This window comes from Protopterus annectens, chromosome 17.part0, assembly GCF_019279795.1.
Source record: "Protopterus annectens isolate FY-2018-M chromosome 17.part0, PAN1.0, whole genome shotgun sequence".
In the NCBI taxonomy this organism is placed as follows: domain Eukaryota; kingdom Metazoa; phylum Chordata; order Ceratodontiformes; family Protopteridae; genus Protopterus; species Protopterus annectens.
In genome coordinates this window covers 683,187,485-683,204,243 of record NC_056751.1, presented here as the reverse complement: position 1 = coordinate 683,204,243, position 16,759 = coordinate 683,187,485, and the positions used below count along the sequence as shown (strand labels likewise).

Genomic DNA, 16,759 nt, shown 5'->3' with positions numbered 1-16,759 from the left:
CTATTACTTAGAATTATGGGATGAAAAGGTTATAAAATTCACCATTGCTCAATATTAGATTTCCTTACTAAATGTGATTCTTAGTCCATAAGGATTCTGCTCTAGAGGCTTGTGGTTGGAAACCTAAGTGCCAGACCACAGTGGATTCTCTAGAGCTACTTCTAATAACAAGACATAAGTCTGTTCACTCAAACCAACAGCAGTGATATAAGTTTGAAACTTTATGTCTTGCTTGTTGGTTTACAGAGCATCAGTGCTTTAAAAAGTCTCAAAAAGCACTCAAGAGTAAAACAAAATATTGTGAAACCCCATGTGGTTGTAGAGTACAGGCAATAAGAAACCCTGTTGCAGAGACTGATTCCGATTCCAGAAGAGTAACTCTCAGTGTGACTCACTTCGGTATAAGGCCTGTGTATAAACAGGCCTACTACAGGGACGAGATTCCAAAACAACTGCTATCAGTGTAAGTGGCCACTTACACTGAGACTGAGTCTTTTGGAATAGGGGCCTGTGAGCTGTCTTTGGGTCCTTTATTATTGTTTTCAACTATGTTGACTATAAACTTTGTCACAACATAAGAAAATGCAGTATGTTTCATCATCTTTGGTTTATTTACTTACTTGTGTTTTGACCACTGTGTTGTCCTTTGACATTTGCATGTTACATTATTGCTGTGTTAACTAATTACATGAACTAACTAGTTTGTCACAACTTGACAAAGTGCAATATATTTCATCATCTTTGGTTTACTTGCTTACTTCAGTTTTGATAACTAACTTTCCTTCTAACTAATGTTCCTTTTAATTGGTGGTTTTGGAGGCAAGCAGTTTCTTTTACTTATTTTAGTTTTTCATTAATGTTTTAACAGAGCTGCAGTAACTACAGAGGGATAAAACTGATTAGTCACAGCTTGAAGTTATGGGAAAGAGTAGTGGAAGCAAGGTTAAGAAGGGAGGTGATGATTAGTGATCAGCAGTATGGTTTCATGCCAGGAAAGAGCACTACAGATGCAATGTTTGCTCTGAGAGTGTTGATGGAGAAATACAGAGAAGGTCAGAAGGAGTTGCATTGCGTCTTTGTAGACTTGGAGAAAGCATATGACAGGGTGCCTAGAGAAGAGTTGTGGTATTGTATGAGGAAGTCGGGAGTGGCAGAGAAGTACGTAAGAGTGGTACAGGATATGTACGAGGGTAGTGTGACAGTGGTGAGGACTGCAGTGGGAGTGACAGATCCGTTTAAGGTGGAGGTGGGATTACATCAAGGATCAGCTCTGAGTCCTTTCTTATTTGCAGTGGTGATGGACAGGTTGACAGATGAGATCAGACAGGAGGCCCGTGGACTATGATGTTTGCAGATGACATTGTGATCTGTAGTGAGAGTAGGAATCAGGTTGAGGAGACTCTGGAGAGGTGGAGATATGCTCTAGAGAGCAGAGGAATGAGGGTCAGCAGGGCTAAGACAGAATATATGTGTGTAAATGAGAGGGAGGGTAGAGGAATGGTGAGGATGCAGGGAGTAGAGTTGGTAAAGGTGGACGAGTTTAAGTACTTGGGATCAACAGTTCAGAGTAATGGTGAATGTGGAAGAGAGGTGAAGAAGAGAGTACAGGCAGGGTGGAATGGGTGGAGAAGAGTGTCAGGAGTGATTTGTGACAGATGGGTATCCGTAAGAGTGAAAGGGAAGGTCTACAAGAGTGTAGTGAGACCAGCTATGTTATATGGGTTGGAGACAGTGGCATTGACAAAAAGGCAGGAGTCAGAGCTGGATGTGGCAGAGTTAAAGATGTTAAGATTTGCAATCGGTGTGACTAGGATGGATAGGATTAGGAATCGGTATATTAGAGGGTCAGCTCATGTTGGACAGTTTGGAGACAAAGCAAGAGAGACGAGATTGCGTTGGTTTGGACATGTGCTGAGGAGGGATGATGGGTATATTGGGAAAAAGATGCTAAGGATGGAGCTGCCAGGTAAGAGGAATAGAGGAAGGCCTAAGATAAGGTTTATGGACGTGGTGAGAGAGGACATGCAGGCGGTTGGTGTGACAGAGCAAGATGCAGAGGATAGGAAGAAATGGAAAGAGATGATCCGCTGTGGCGACCCCTAACGGGAAAAGCCGAAAGAGAATGATGATGATGATTAATGTTTTAACATGCTTATACTAACTACTATATATTGTAAATAAAAGAAAAGTTATATTAAAAATAAATGTGTAAAAAGAATGTTAATAATTACAGATAAATAGCTAGAGTTAATAATAGCTTCCCATGAAATTTAAAACAAAAAAAATCCTCTGGAAAGGTGGCACTTCAGGGACCTCTTGGAAAAAGTCCCACAGTCTTGTGTTAGAATTAGGGATGGTAGCTGACTGCGAAGGAATAGGGCAAAGTAAGTAAAACACAACCTATTAAAATTTTCTAGGCAGGCCCTTTTAACAATCAGCAGCCTATCACATGATGATCTAAGTGACCTAACCGAGATATATAGCAGTAGAAATTGTTCTCAGAGTTAATTGTTTCTTGTAGTTGTGGTAAGGTCTAAACTATTCATTGAACAATTTGCAACTATAGCAAGTGAAAAGGTAAATTCTGAGGCCTACTTTCAAAATGTGGGATTTATAGACAGTTGTAATAGCATATTGTAAAGTTTAATGAAGGAGTCATAGTTTTACAATTTAGGGTATTGTGCTAATATGGATAATTTATTTATTTATTTTCAGTTTGATGAAAGTCCATGGGGCCAAGAAGAGCCCATTTTTAGTGGAGGCCCGGGGAGAAAAGCTCCAATGAACAATTACAAGCATACACAATGCAGTATAAGACATTAATGAATAATTTACAGAAAAACAAAACAACTTAAGATCGTATGCAAGTCTGTACTAGTATGTACAGTCCAATATAAGTAGATGCAAGCATTTACACAGAGCAGCACACAGAGAGGAGTCATAAAGTACAGTTTGTTATTTTAAAGAGCAATATGGCATTCCATTTCAAAACCATGACTAAAAAAATAAAAATAAAACAGAGAGAGAGAAACAGAAGGGGAGAGAATGGAAGGTTAAAAAACACATCTTAATGAAGAAAGGCGCCCAGCAAATAATATATTTCCAGAAAACAATTCTAGAACTATTGTATCTTGAAAATGATGCATCACCATGATGGGGAGAAGTGCATTAATATGATTATAATCATTTATTAAGTCTGTTGCTGTAGACTTAACGTGCAAACACAGCTAAAAAACGCAGAATTCAGTCTCAGGAAATACTGACTATAGCTTAGCAGGAATGTAGAGGTATTAAATTGAAAGCAATCAACTCAGAAATCCTGCAGAATAGATAAAACAAATGAAAACTGTGTAAATGTCTGATCTCACTCCCCACTCCACATTGTACCCACGTGTCACTGCAATATGCCACAAAAACCACATTGATGATAAAACCTAAGAATGTGATCAAGGCAAATATGTTAACAGTAGAAGTAAACAAGTACAGGTTGATAAAATGTTAAAAGATGATTCCAAACATTATTTCCTTTGAATTTAATTGTCAATATTTACATACAAAGAGGCAGAATAAAAGAAAATTTAAGTTTACATGAACCAGAAAGAAAACTTGAGAGGTGAAAATAGGTTAAACTGAGATAGGTAAAGCAAAAAAAATGGATGGAGAGGATTATATTATTAAGTAAAACCTATAATAGTCTCTCAGTGAAGTTCTAAAGATTTGCAAAAGAAAAAAAGGAATGTGAAAATATATATATTTCAGCTTACTTGTCAACCTAGTAGTAGAAGTTAGTAGATGAATTCTGGACAAGGCCAAAAATAATAGAGGGGCAAAGGCCTAAACAATATGGACAGATTTCAAATATTGCTTTTACAAACATAGGAAATTGATAGCATAACAGTTTTTTCCTTTAGTGTGCATTTTCAGAAGGATCTGAAGTTTGAGACTCAAATATATGTCATTATTAGTGACTTCAGTATTTAATTATTTGCCAGAAAAACCCAAGTTTTATGAGTAAAAGAAAACATATGAGGCACAATTGTAAACATCCTGTGAAATTCTTGACAGTTGACAGGTATAATGCTCATCTAACACAGTCAACCACATGATAGCAATGTGCCTGAAATATGCAATTATCCATATTAATACAGTCATTACACTCAGTCAACCAAAATAAATGTGATTGTTGGTAAGCCATATGCATGCTGAACATTTTAGGTTACAGTATTGTATCATCTCTGACATGCAGTGCTCATTGTTTTCCTGATAGTTTAGACCTTTTCAAAGGTGGGTTTCAGTGCCCCCTGTAGAACACCTGTGCAATACTTATGCAGCCATCCAGGTACATTGTGGTGGAAGTAAGTGTCCTAAAACTACAGAGACTGCCCATTTTTATATGCAGGGGATACAACATGCTTAACATTTTTTTTACAGCGGCTGCAAGGTCCTCCTTCAAAGTCTGTCCATATTAGATATCTGTGTTACTAATTCATACACAGGACATGTAAACTAGCAGGCCCATATCAAGACAAGACAGTGGTTCTATGGCAGCCCCACTGATACTCCTGTACTTCTGCTTATGTCCCTGTGCCATTCTCATCTTGAGTGACATTGTAGGCCTCTGCTGGACCTGCTGCAGTGTGGGTACCTCAGATATAAGCAAACATATCAGTTCAGCAAGTGCCTTTTATCCATGGTCAAGTGATGATGAGTGCTAAGACAACTGTTTTGGCAAACAGAGCAGTGTGGTACAGCTTAGAAGGTAAGGAGGTATATTGGTAGTAAAGTTGAGGGAAAAGAAGGGATAGGAGGAAAAAGTGTAATATGGACAGACTTTGAAGGAGGACCTTGCAGCCGCTGTAAAAAAAATGTTAAGCATGTTGTATCCCCTGCATATAAAAATGGGCAGTCTCTGTAGTTTTAGTAGTCTGCTACTTTCATTCTTTACTCTCCCATTCTTACCTAGACTAACATTTTTAGCCCCCTTCTCTGGTCCTTCACCCTTTTCCCTTATCTCATTGCCTATATACCTCACTCTCCTTTTTAACTTTACTTTCTTAACATTTAACTTGATAAAATACCATTACCCTATCTAAACATACTCTACCCACACTTTTCTTTTTCCTCCTATCCCTTCTTTTCCCTCAACTTTACTACCAATATACCTCCTTACCTTCTAACTTGCTTTTTTTTTTAACACTTCTAACTACTAGCTTTCTTTCACTCTGTTAATTACCAATTCTGTCCTCTACCTTCTGACCAATGATTAATTTTATGTACCTACACTTCAGATATCCTTAACTCAACTGTATATTTTGGTGCCTGAGCTTATCTCCTCAGCCACATGATGTGAACTTTGATTATAATCTTACTGTAACCTAGTTAAGTTAGTCAACACAAACTGTATTTTGTCCTTGTACATTTTTGTTTTGTTTTGTTTTTGTTCTTTTGTTAAAAAAGATTGATCTATTTAGTAAAGTATTCCTCATGTATTGTCTTAGTCTAATAGTGGAGCTTTTCTCCTCGGGCCTCTGCTGAAAATGGACATGTATCCAGCCAGACTAGCCCGGTTAACAAATGTAAAATAAATAAATAAATAAATAAATTAATGCACACTACTTACTGATGATCTCTAAACATGACAGTCTTCTTTTTACAGCTGTTCGTCTGTGCCTTCAAAATCCTACAGTGATGTATTACCAGGTGAAATCCTTTACAAGGAAGCCCCCACCAATATACTAAGGATGTAAGTATTGTGTCAGTATCTCCTTAAATATTATGCAAAGAGATAGTCTGAAGGGCCCCAACTCTAACAGCTAATAATACCTAATAGCTGTGAGGAGTAAAGAACTGCTACAGGTACAATTATGAGTCATTTCTGTGCCTTTCCGCTTAGCCACTATGTCATTTTTAACATAAAGACTGTGGCAAACACTGAATGTATAACAAGATGAAGCATGTGGTATTACTATGCAATCCCCGCCCCTCCCGGAAAGGACAGCAAACCTCTGCTGGATCCTATCACAACTCCTTTACTTGACCTTTTTTTATGTAAACAAAAAGAACTGCTGTAGATTTGAAGGATATTCTGGTTGTGAGTTTGCAAGACTGTAACAATGTAATTACACAAAAAGAACTGCTGTAGATTTGAAGGATATCCTGGTTGTGAGTTTGCAAGACTGTAACAATGTAATTACACAAAAAGAACTGCTGTAGATTTGAAGGATATCCTGGTTGTGAGTTTGCAAGACTGTAACAATGTAATTACACAAAAAGAACTGCTGTAGATTTGAAGGATACCCTGCTTCTGAGTTTGCAAGACTGTAACAATGTAATATATGCTTCCATACTAAATGACTAAGTTATTCCCAAAGTAAATAGAGTCCTTTAAATTTGTAGCCCTGTCAATCTTCTATGACACTGCTATTCTGTGAAGCTGTGTATGAAAATGCTTAGACATATATATATATATATATATATATATATATATATATATATATTTATATATATATATATATATATATATATATATATATATATATATATATATATATGTACAGTTTCTAAGATTTAAAATTAACTCATTTCAGGTTACTCATTGAGCAAACAATTCATCTAGAATTGAAGTATATCTGAAGGACAGTATATCATCATTAACATATTATGGTAACTGAATTTAGAAGTTTATTATGCTGTGTGAAACGTATTGCATTAATTTATTTTCCTTCTATGAATCCTGATTATTAAATCTAGTTCTCATTACTGCTTTGTTTATTAAACAGTTACACCTAAGCTCAGTGCTGACAAGAGTGCTGAAAATTCAGGTAACACATATTTCCGTGGCATAAGTGTCTATTGTATCAGTCATCTTTTTACAACACTTGCCAATTTTGCACAATAGGATTGGATTATGGTAAATCCAGCCTGTATTATTATCTGTGCACTGTTGTTAGCATGTCTGTTACAACTAGTTCCTTTAGCTTGTCAGCTACTGATGTCACATAGACCAGCATTATATCATTCCCAGATTTAGTTACAGCGTTTATTTACTTAGTTCATGTATAAACTCAGTAGATAACTAGCTAGGTGGTCATATAAAAAAAATACTATTTCTGACATGACTGGAGATGCAAAGAATCATCTGGTAATTTAAGCAGGTAAGAATGTTAACAAAATAGTTGAATTACTGCATAACTCAGTAACAGTGTCTTTTCGGCTTTTTCCCGGTAAGGGGTCGCCACAGCGGAACTCCAGTCCACTAATGATTGGCAGTAGATTTTTACAAAATGCCGAGGTGCCAGCACGACGCCCAACCTTCAATGAAGGCACACCCATTTACGCACGCATGTCTTTCAAACACTACCCAACCATGGGGAGGACATGCAGACTCCACACAGAAGGCACTCCCAAGCTACGCCGAGAATTGAATGGGAGAACCTCTTGCTGTAAGGTAACAACGCTACCGCCATACCACCATGGCTGATACTGCATAAGCAAACTTGCAATCAGTATATGCTGGCTTACAGAATGAAAATATACATTTTAGTAATAAACAATGGACTGAAGTATAAGGAAATGTTTCATGTCTGATGGTATTACAGGACATCGTCCTCTCCCCTTTGGTTTCTCAGCATATGTTTTATGTGTAGTGGTGGGCTAAACTGGACTGAATGAAATGCTACTACCTCTTTTTGTCCATCAATTGATATGTTTTATTTAATATACTGTACTGGGTATTTAACATACTGTAGCTGACTTCTAATGACTTTTGAACATTGCTTTATAATAGGATGTAAGTTGGCAGTCCTTAAAAAGCCCCTGTCTGTCAAATGGCTGTCATAAAGACAGAATAACATAATGACTGTTGAGCCTAGAAAACACATTGCTTGTTGTGGCGTTGTGTTTGCTACTGGTACCAGAAGGTTTGCCTTGTATGAGAAATGCAATGTTTTGGACTCTGAAACACACAGACAGGAAAAAATAGATAAAGAGGGAACTATAGAGTTAAACCTGCAGTAGGCAGGCAAAGAAAAGACAGGCAATTCTCCATGACAACTAATAAGGAGCCACTGTCATGGTTATCTCAAAAGTGTCCTGAAGAGGGGCTTCCAGGGAGATATATGTGAAGGGAGACAGTAATTTGGATGATGTCCCTGTAACCTGAAAGGGTGATAGAAGGAGCTCATTATTGAAATGTCAGAACGGGAAAAGCCAAGTACCGACACGCCAAAAAATAAAAAACAAGACTGAAAACACAGGAGACGAGTCAATTTTAAAAAGCAATCTTCTTTAAACTTCTTTTTCAGTGGGGGCAAGCCTCCCATAAACCTCAACCTTATATATATACATCACCTCCAAGATTGCCATACTTTGGAGAAAAGGGAATATTCTGATAAATGGCATCTCAGACTTAGTATATGTAAGTTTGATCTTCTGACCATTCAGTCTCCATGTTGTGGGACTTGCTGTAGTGGGTCCTGACATTTCAAATGGTTACCAATAGAAGCTGTTACCCTGAAAAGGAAAAACTCATAAAGTGTGTTGAAGAGAAAAGACTGATATCCATAATCACTGCTTGTTTTACTGATCAACTCTGGAAAAGAAAATGTGCAATCAGAGTGAAGGAATGTTGAAACTGTTCACATTTAACTGAAATTTGGAAAGACCTTATTTGCACTTTTGTAGATGGTTTTGTGGACTTGCATTTAATATACATTTGTGACTGATTTTATTTTTAATTCATGTGACTTTTTTGCATAAACAGAATACATTTTTCATGTTTTGTAAATAAAACTTAACTTAAACTTGAAAATATAGTTGCAAAGGTTGTTTTGCTACTGTAAACATAGTGACTTCCCACAGTTGGTATATGGCATTCTCATGCATTTGAAAAGACTTGTTCCCATTTTTTGCTATTTTTGTTTTCAGAATTAGATAGAATCTAAGCGGGTGTAAAAGAGATTGGGAAGGATGGTTTCTCTTGCAGTGTTAACTCAATTACTAATAATTCAATTGCTTGAGTTTAAAGTCCAGTGGTCTTGAATGAAGGTTCACTTTTCACAGCTCCACAATACCAGCACTAGATGGTTCCAGCAAGAAGAGTAAGGGCACAATATATTGGATATACTGGGCGGCTTGGGACTTGAACTACCCCTCCTCTGTAACACTGTAGGGGCAGCTAGCTGATAATGCTGGGTGAATTCTTGGGAAAACCTTGTAAATGAAATTACAACTAATCACAGTTGAATGCTACTCTTCATGAGTGGGGACAGAAATTAGATCTTCAAAGATTAGACCTTTGGCCAAGTTTAATATGGCCCACAAGGACAGCTAATCTAGCACTTACCTATGAATCAGCCCTTCATGTGTCAAGCATACCTTCTCTTCAGCACTGAGTCCATGCCAGACACCTGTCACCTATTCCTGAGACAAAGCAACTGCTTTCTGAAGCCAATACATGAAATGGTCTTAGTAAGTTATATGTTATAGCCCAAATAATGTCTTAACAGAGTTGAAAACCATAACACCCCTAATATCTAAATCTGCAGAAAACACAGCGTTGCTGATAATCATTCTTATTTCTTTTTAGTGTTTTGGACAAATCTTGATAGTAAACTTTCAAGAATTGAGCCAGGAGCTGCCATATTTATTTCCAAATATCCAAATATAGACAATGATTAAGGCATCCCTGTTATTATACAGCTGTGGAATGTATCATTCTGTTGACACCACTTTCTCTGAATGCTGGATCAGGGAAATGTTTTGCAAACAACTTTCAGCAATAGTGGATAATTCCCTTTTCTCACTGGGGTATACCCTTAGAGTAGGTTCATAATGATCAGTACTGAATGCCCTTGATAACCCTGGGGTAAATTTATAGTGTCCCATCCAGTTGTCTAAGTTACTCTTAAATAGGGTCATTGAGGACCTCTGTTTTATGTGAATTGGGAGTTTGTTCCAGAGGAGTGGCAATCTCTGGGAGACATCTGTCTCTCCAACATGTCCTGTTAATGTTGCAGGCTAGATTAAGATCCTAGAGTGAGTGACTCTTGTCCCATGTGACTTGCAGATGTGCAGCATTTCCATTAGGGCAGGGCCTGAGACTACTCTGTAGGCCAGGCACAGGTCATCTCTCAGCAGCCTATAATATACAGAGTACAGTAACAGGGCCTTCAGTCTGTCCATGTAGGTGATGTGTTGAAGGCCCTGAATTTTCTTGGTGAGAAACCTCTGAGGTCTGTGCATTTGCTGCAGGTGTCTGGTGAGGTGCATAAAGAAGGGACCATTGTACTCTATTAGTGGTCTGATGAGGGATGAGTACAGGGGAGTTATAACATCATTAACTCTGGATGTGATGCCCTTACTTATGAGATATATAATGTAAAAGGCCTTCCTTACCACTATGGACACATGGTGATAGAAGTTAAGGTTGCTATCAACCTGTGTTCCCAAATCTCTCATCAAAGGGTGTGAGCTAAGTGGGTACTGTTAATATTGTATATCTAGTATTTGAACTGTGGAGGGGGGACTGCCCCAATGCAAAAAAAAAAAAAAAAACAATTGTTTTAAGGGTTGCTGAAAGTGAAATATTTTCATTGAAATAGGATTTAGCTAAAGTGGTGGTGATCTATTGGCATGAATTCCATATCCATTTACTCAAACTATTCTATGCATAGCTTCTGTTCACAATTAGCAAATCCATACTGCATACGTAAATTAAAGTGAATAACAGTATTGAATTATTCTTCGAGAATGACACCAGTAATTTTGCTGAGGCATTATAGTGAGTATGCAAAGCTGTTAATCATCAATGGTAACTTAGTCAAATATCCTGAAGCCTTTAGAAGCTCCCTAGGTCATGGTTAAATCATCATCTCTCATAATGTTATCTAGCTGTTCTTTAAACACACCTAAGCTACTATTATTTTTACTGATATACAACAGCGAATATCAATAAGTCACTGACTTCTGGGTAAACTAATTAAAACTGTTATCTGCGCCGAATGACTGTAGTTTGACTTTGAACTCTCCATGTCTCCCTGCTGGTGTCTTACTATCGGTCTTTAACACATTTTCCTTTGTAGTCATACAGAAGTATCATATCCAATCAGTAACTCAGTACCTTTTATATAAGAAGGGAAACCAATGATCTCTGTCTATATTTGTTGTGATAAAAGACACTGCTTTTACTAACTGCATACATTTATTCAGAGTTTATAATATTTTTCTTAGTTTTTGCATATATTGATGCCAGAGTGGTGTGCTGATATACATATAGCTTCCAGTCAGAGTTATAATAGAATCACAACTTCTCTCTTCATTGATGCAGTACATTTTGTTGATGTTAATATTTTTAATGACACCTGCAGTAATGTAGTAAGGAGTATACTGTGACATTAACTGAGGTATGTTAATGTATCCAACAGCACAGTCTGATCAGTAGTGATAAAACTGAATGACAATTATGAAGAAAAACTGATCACAGACTGCTGAAATACATTCAGATTTGCTACTATTACCTGACCTATGGCAGTCCCGAAAAGCAACCATACAAAAAACACACTCTTTTGAAGTTTCCAGTAGAAATAGACACACCAGTGGACAGAATTGGCCTCCCTCCAACCCTAACTCCCCAAAAAAGAAAGATAACACCATGCTACACCTGTGTAAAGAGGACAAATAAACCATATGTAGACTCAATATATTCTGCCAACACCAATGATAAGGATTTACGCCAATGCATGGTTAAGAACTACAATGAATCTACAGGTCAACATTAATGTTTTACTGCAAATGCTGACAAAAAACAGCAATTATCCTATTACATGATGTCTTACTTATAAAAGAAACAAAAATATTTTAAATTGGTCATTGAAAGATGGCAATGCCCAGCACCATTTGGTCTTGGGCATAGCTGTGACTTATGCACGGACATTATTATTTATCAACTTTAGCTGCACCTTTGTGGGCAAACCTTACACTCATTACATAAAACTAACAGTACCCACAGAGGAGCCACTGAGGATTATGATCAGATTTCCAGTCATAAGTCATTTATTATGTGTTCAAGAAATGTATATCAAGAAATTCACCTCGAGGGTAAAGTTGGACAGCTGAGTCAATCTCGATATCCATTTCAACAATATATAAATAAAGGGCTATGATTAGAGAAGCCTATCCATAATCTTTGTAGAAAGTAATACTTTAGCAGTCTGATGTACTTTTAGTTACAGAGAAACAAATACGATTGCAAAGCATTTTATACCTTTTAAGCCATTAACACATTGTAGATAGCTAGCTGCCACAAACTAAGTTGAACTCTGACAGAGCAACAACGTTAAAAGGTATTAGACACTTCTGTCTGCCAAACTTTTTTAGTCAGAATGATCTCTATTACAGCTTTCAATCAATCGATCAATTAATAAATAAATAAATGCAATAATTATGTGACACATGGAGTGTGCTGACAGTGTTCTAAAACTGATAAACAGAGAAGCTTATCATGTACTTCTCTAATGTCAGACAAGGGCATAACAATTACTTCCCTGATGTCAAAGAATGGTATTTCAAGCTTTGTTCTGCACCTTTACATGCCTGATTTCCACTGCTGTTCTTTGGAAGCTGATGTCTGTCCTCTGACATGAAGCTAGAGCATGCCAACTCGGAAAGGTATGGAACAACACTTCTCATACTCTTCTTTGACATCAGAGAAGTAATTGTTATGCCCTAGTCTGACATCAGAGAAGTAAATAACATAACTCATTATAGCCAAGTGCGCCTCCAGGCTTTTCTGCAGTTACCTCCTAATGACACCTCTAGGCGTCAAATATAGCTTCTTCATATTTCCATTAACAATTCCAGTATCATACTACATACAGGATATCCGATATCTTCTTAAAGAATACATGATGGCAAACACAATTTTATTGATATTTGACCTCTAATACAGCTAAAGACATATTGAATATTATTTGCATACTGTTTATTTGTATTGTAATAATTTTCATATTTTTCTAAATATCTCAACATTTAGGCAATACAGACAGAACTGCATAGCCTCATATGAAAGCTCACAGCTGTATGAAGAAAACCCTGCTGGCAATATGTGTTTTGCTCAAACTGTTATTGCAATATCAAAAGCCATTTATATAAAATTACAAAATTACAGAATTAATATCCACTGCCTTTATTTTGGCTTATAAAATTCAGTTTATAGCATTGAACTGAATGAATACCACTAATGTAAAGTGTTAATTTATCCCGAGTAGTTTGCCATTTACAGTGTCCTAGTAACACTTATGGTTCCAGAGATACGAATATTTGTTTGAACTGTAAAGTGATAACTTCAGTTTTTTAAAGGTTCAAACTACACCCACTGGGAGTTAACATCACACACTCAAAAGAACTGTACTGGAGGAAATGAGTTAATAGTCTCTGTTTATCAGTTTTAGAGCACACTATCAGCACATTCCATTAATTGATCAATTAACCAACACTGCGAAAGGGCAGCAAGCAAAGTCAAAGTTATCTCCATGCACTTCCAGGTCATCTTTTTTTTATTTTTATTTTATTTATTCATTTGTTAACTAATTAAGTGTCATGGTCTGCTACTCTCTTCAGCCAAAACCTAGGCCAGAGCAGCAAGGTTAAATATCTTATCTATATTATCTATATATATATATATATATATATATATATATATATATATATATATATATATATATATATATATATATATATATATATATATATATATATATATATATATATATATATATATATATATATATATATATATATATCTTTACAGCTTGGTGAAGGAAATGAATCAGCATATTTTATGCAACACCATGTTCTCCAGCTTTTCCTCACAGCAACCTTGTGTCCTAGGGACACAGATAAGGAGTTTCATGAAGACTTATGGCTAGAGCTACAGGAGAAATGAATCTGTGGCAGACAGTCAGTATCCCTAATGGAGGCCATAGTTTGCAATGACATCTTGTCATGTGGTACTTGCATCTGTAAGATGTACCAAACTTTCTCTTGTTCCCTCTCCTTTAAAGGTCATAGATCATAAGGTCTCTGTTCTCTACGAGAGACTATAGAGGTAGAAGTAAAGTCCGGTACCCTCTCTACAGACTAGAGCAGCTCACAAAAGGCCACGTCACCTGTTCCCCCTAGCTAACACTTCATATGAATGGGATCTGTTCCTGCACCCAGCTCAGGAGAGATAATGTTGAATACCTTGAATTTGCTCAAGGAGACCATTCTAACCAATAAGCAGATTTTTGAGAAGTGAAAGGAAACTACAGCACTCAGAGGAAGCCCATTCAGAAAAGGACAGGAGAACGTGATAGCTCCATACAAACAGTTAAGGAGGCTGAAATGTAACACTGGAGATGTGAGGAACAGAAAATATCTTAGAGACACTAGATTTAGTCCAGTTTCTTTAGTTATGCTCACACCCTAAGTTACAACCTTTGGTGTTCTATTCTTAGTTCATTACAGCACTTTTCTTCAGTTTTAGTTATAGCCCATTTTTTTATGCATGTTACTTCTAATGTTGACATTTATTCATATACTTATTAATCAGCATGATGCCATCTAATTTATTATTGTTAGTGTAATATTTAGTTTAACAGTGTGTAATTAATAGTATGTTAACAGTAACGGAACGGGTAAGCCCAAACAATAACCCTAAGAAACTCCACAAAATATTCCAGTACGAAAGCTTTATCTGGAATCTTGGCTTCAAATGTTCTATTAGATATCTCACATGCATTGTAAGATAATAACCCCATACAACTGTCTTTGTAGTCTATAGAATCTTACACTGTTTTATTTATGTATTTATGAATTCACTTATTACCCACATAAGTAGACTGACATGAAGTCCTTTTCTAGTTATATTTCATGATATAAAGTACTAATATATAAAGATCCAAAATACTTTTGAGGACATGAATGCAGTTATCATAATCTGTGCTGAGAGTAACAAAATGTCATAGCCGATACACAGCATTTATTTATAGAAATTAATTTAACTGCCTTCTTAGTAGCTTAATAATAATAATGCCAACTGGTTACCAAAGTATGATTGTTCTTTAGTGTAGGTATAATATGTTGAACCAATATCACCCAATAAACATATTCTGACATATGCATCTCATTCATCTAGACACTAGCGGCCACAGCTGGGAAGGAATTTCTCAATGGTTCATCACATTTATGTTGCCCTTGAGTTATCAAACCTGTTTCTAACATCTTTAATTGTTCACTGACTAGTACCTTTATTCCACATTCCTAGAACGAGGCATTTGTCATTCACTGCCTTTCTTGACTTAACCAAGGATTCTGACACAATCCGACACTCAAGTATCATTAAGAAACTCTCCCAGCTGGGAATTAACCCATATGTTACTAGATGGGTAGCCAACTGGCTCACCAACAGAATGCCTATTGTCAAAGTTGGTGCTCCCACCTCTACCAGTATACCATTTACCAGCGGCGTACCACAAGGATCTGTGCTGGGCCCTCTACTGTTTGGAACTTATTTCTTGAAAGTCCAGGTGAAAGTAAATGGCCTGTGGCTTGCCAAGTTCACTGATGATTGCAAACTGGGTGCAATCATTAAGTCTTCAAATGATGTTAACATATTGCAAAAGGGGATCACAGAGAAAAATGACTGGAGCCAAAGCCATGGACTAAAACTAAATGCAAAAAGTATGCTATTATCCCCTTTGGTAAAGAGGAAGCCCCTGCAAATTACAATAGTGACTGCATCCCCCTAAGCTCAAACCCAGTGGTGCGAGATTTGGGAATGTAGGTTGATCGTAATCTAAACTTCAATCACCATGTGTCCACAGTGGTAAGGAAAGCCTTCTACATTGTGTATCTCATAAGTAAGGGCATCACATCCAAGACTAAGGATGTTATAACTCTTCTGTACTCAACTCTCTTCAGACCACAAATAAATGCTCCCTTTTGCATGTACCTCACCAAACACCTGCAGTAGCTGGAGAGACCACAGAGGTTTCTAACCAAGAAAATTCAGGTCCTCCAAAACCTGACCTACATGAAAAGACTGAAAGCCCTGTCTCTGTATTCTGTATCCTACAGGCTGCTGAGCAGTGACTTGTGCCTGGCACACAGAGCAGTCTCTGACCTTGCCCTAATGGGAATGCTGCACATCCACAAATAAAATGGTACAAGATTCACTCACTTCTGTGATCTCAACCTAGCTTGTGACATAAACAGAACATGCTGGAGAAACAGATATATGTTCCAGAGATTGCTGCTCCTCTGGTATAAACTTCCAGTTCACATGAAGCAGAACTCCTCAATGACCCTATTCAAGCGCGACATAGACAATTGGTTGGGAAACCGTAAATTCACTCTGGGGGTAGCACCTATGCCCCTCATGGACAGGGTCAGTCAGTGCTGTTCATAGACTCTATCTGCAAATAACGCCCATCTAACCAAGGTCAGTTAGAGAACATGGGCATAACATGGCTAGACTTGTAAAGGCCCTAGGGCCATTAGCCTAGTAACCTCCTATGAATCTATGAAGATGCATAGACCCCTTTAGCCAGTCAATACAGGCCTATTTAACTGCACTATTTCATCTTCTTCTTCTTCTTCAAGACTGTTTTTGAAAAAATTAAACCTGGTGTAGAAGTAATGGCCTTACCTTCAATGTCAAGAAATGTCGCATACTCAACCTTGTCGAAAAGGACATAAATCAAGTTTACAAAATAAATAG

At 37.1% G+C, this 16,759-nt stretch overlaps 1 protein-coding gene across 3 annotated transcripts in view; it reads left to right on the top strand.

Annotated features, from left to right (window-relative positions):
• The window catches only part of LOC122791791 (galactoside alpha-(1,2)-fucosyltransferase 2-like), a 396,978-nt gene that overhangs the window by 28,035 nt on the left and 352,184 nt on the right, over window positions 1-16,759 (top strand). For 2 of the 3 annotated variants that reach the window (XM_044059731.1, XM_044059728.1), the window contains exon 2: window positions 5,657-5,743. The exons of the other annotated variant lie outside the window; for it this stretch is intronic. The gene's annotated coding sequence lies outside the window, so the exon portion shown is untranslated. The remainder of the gene's footprint in view (window positions 1-5,656; window positions 5,744-16,759) is intronic. 3 annotated transcript variants of the gene reach the window in all.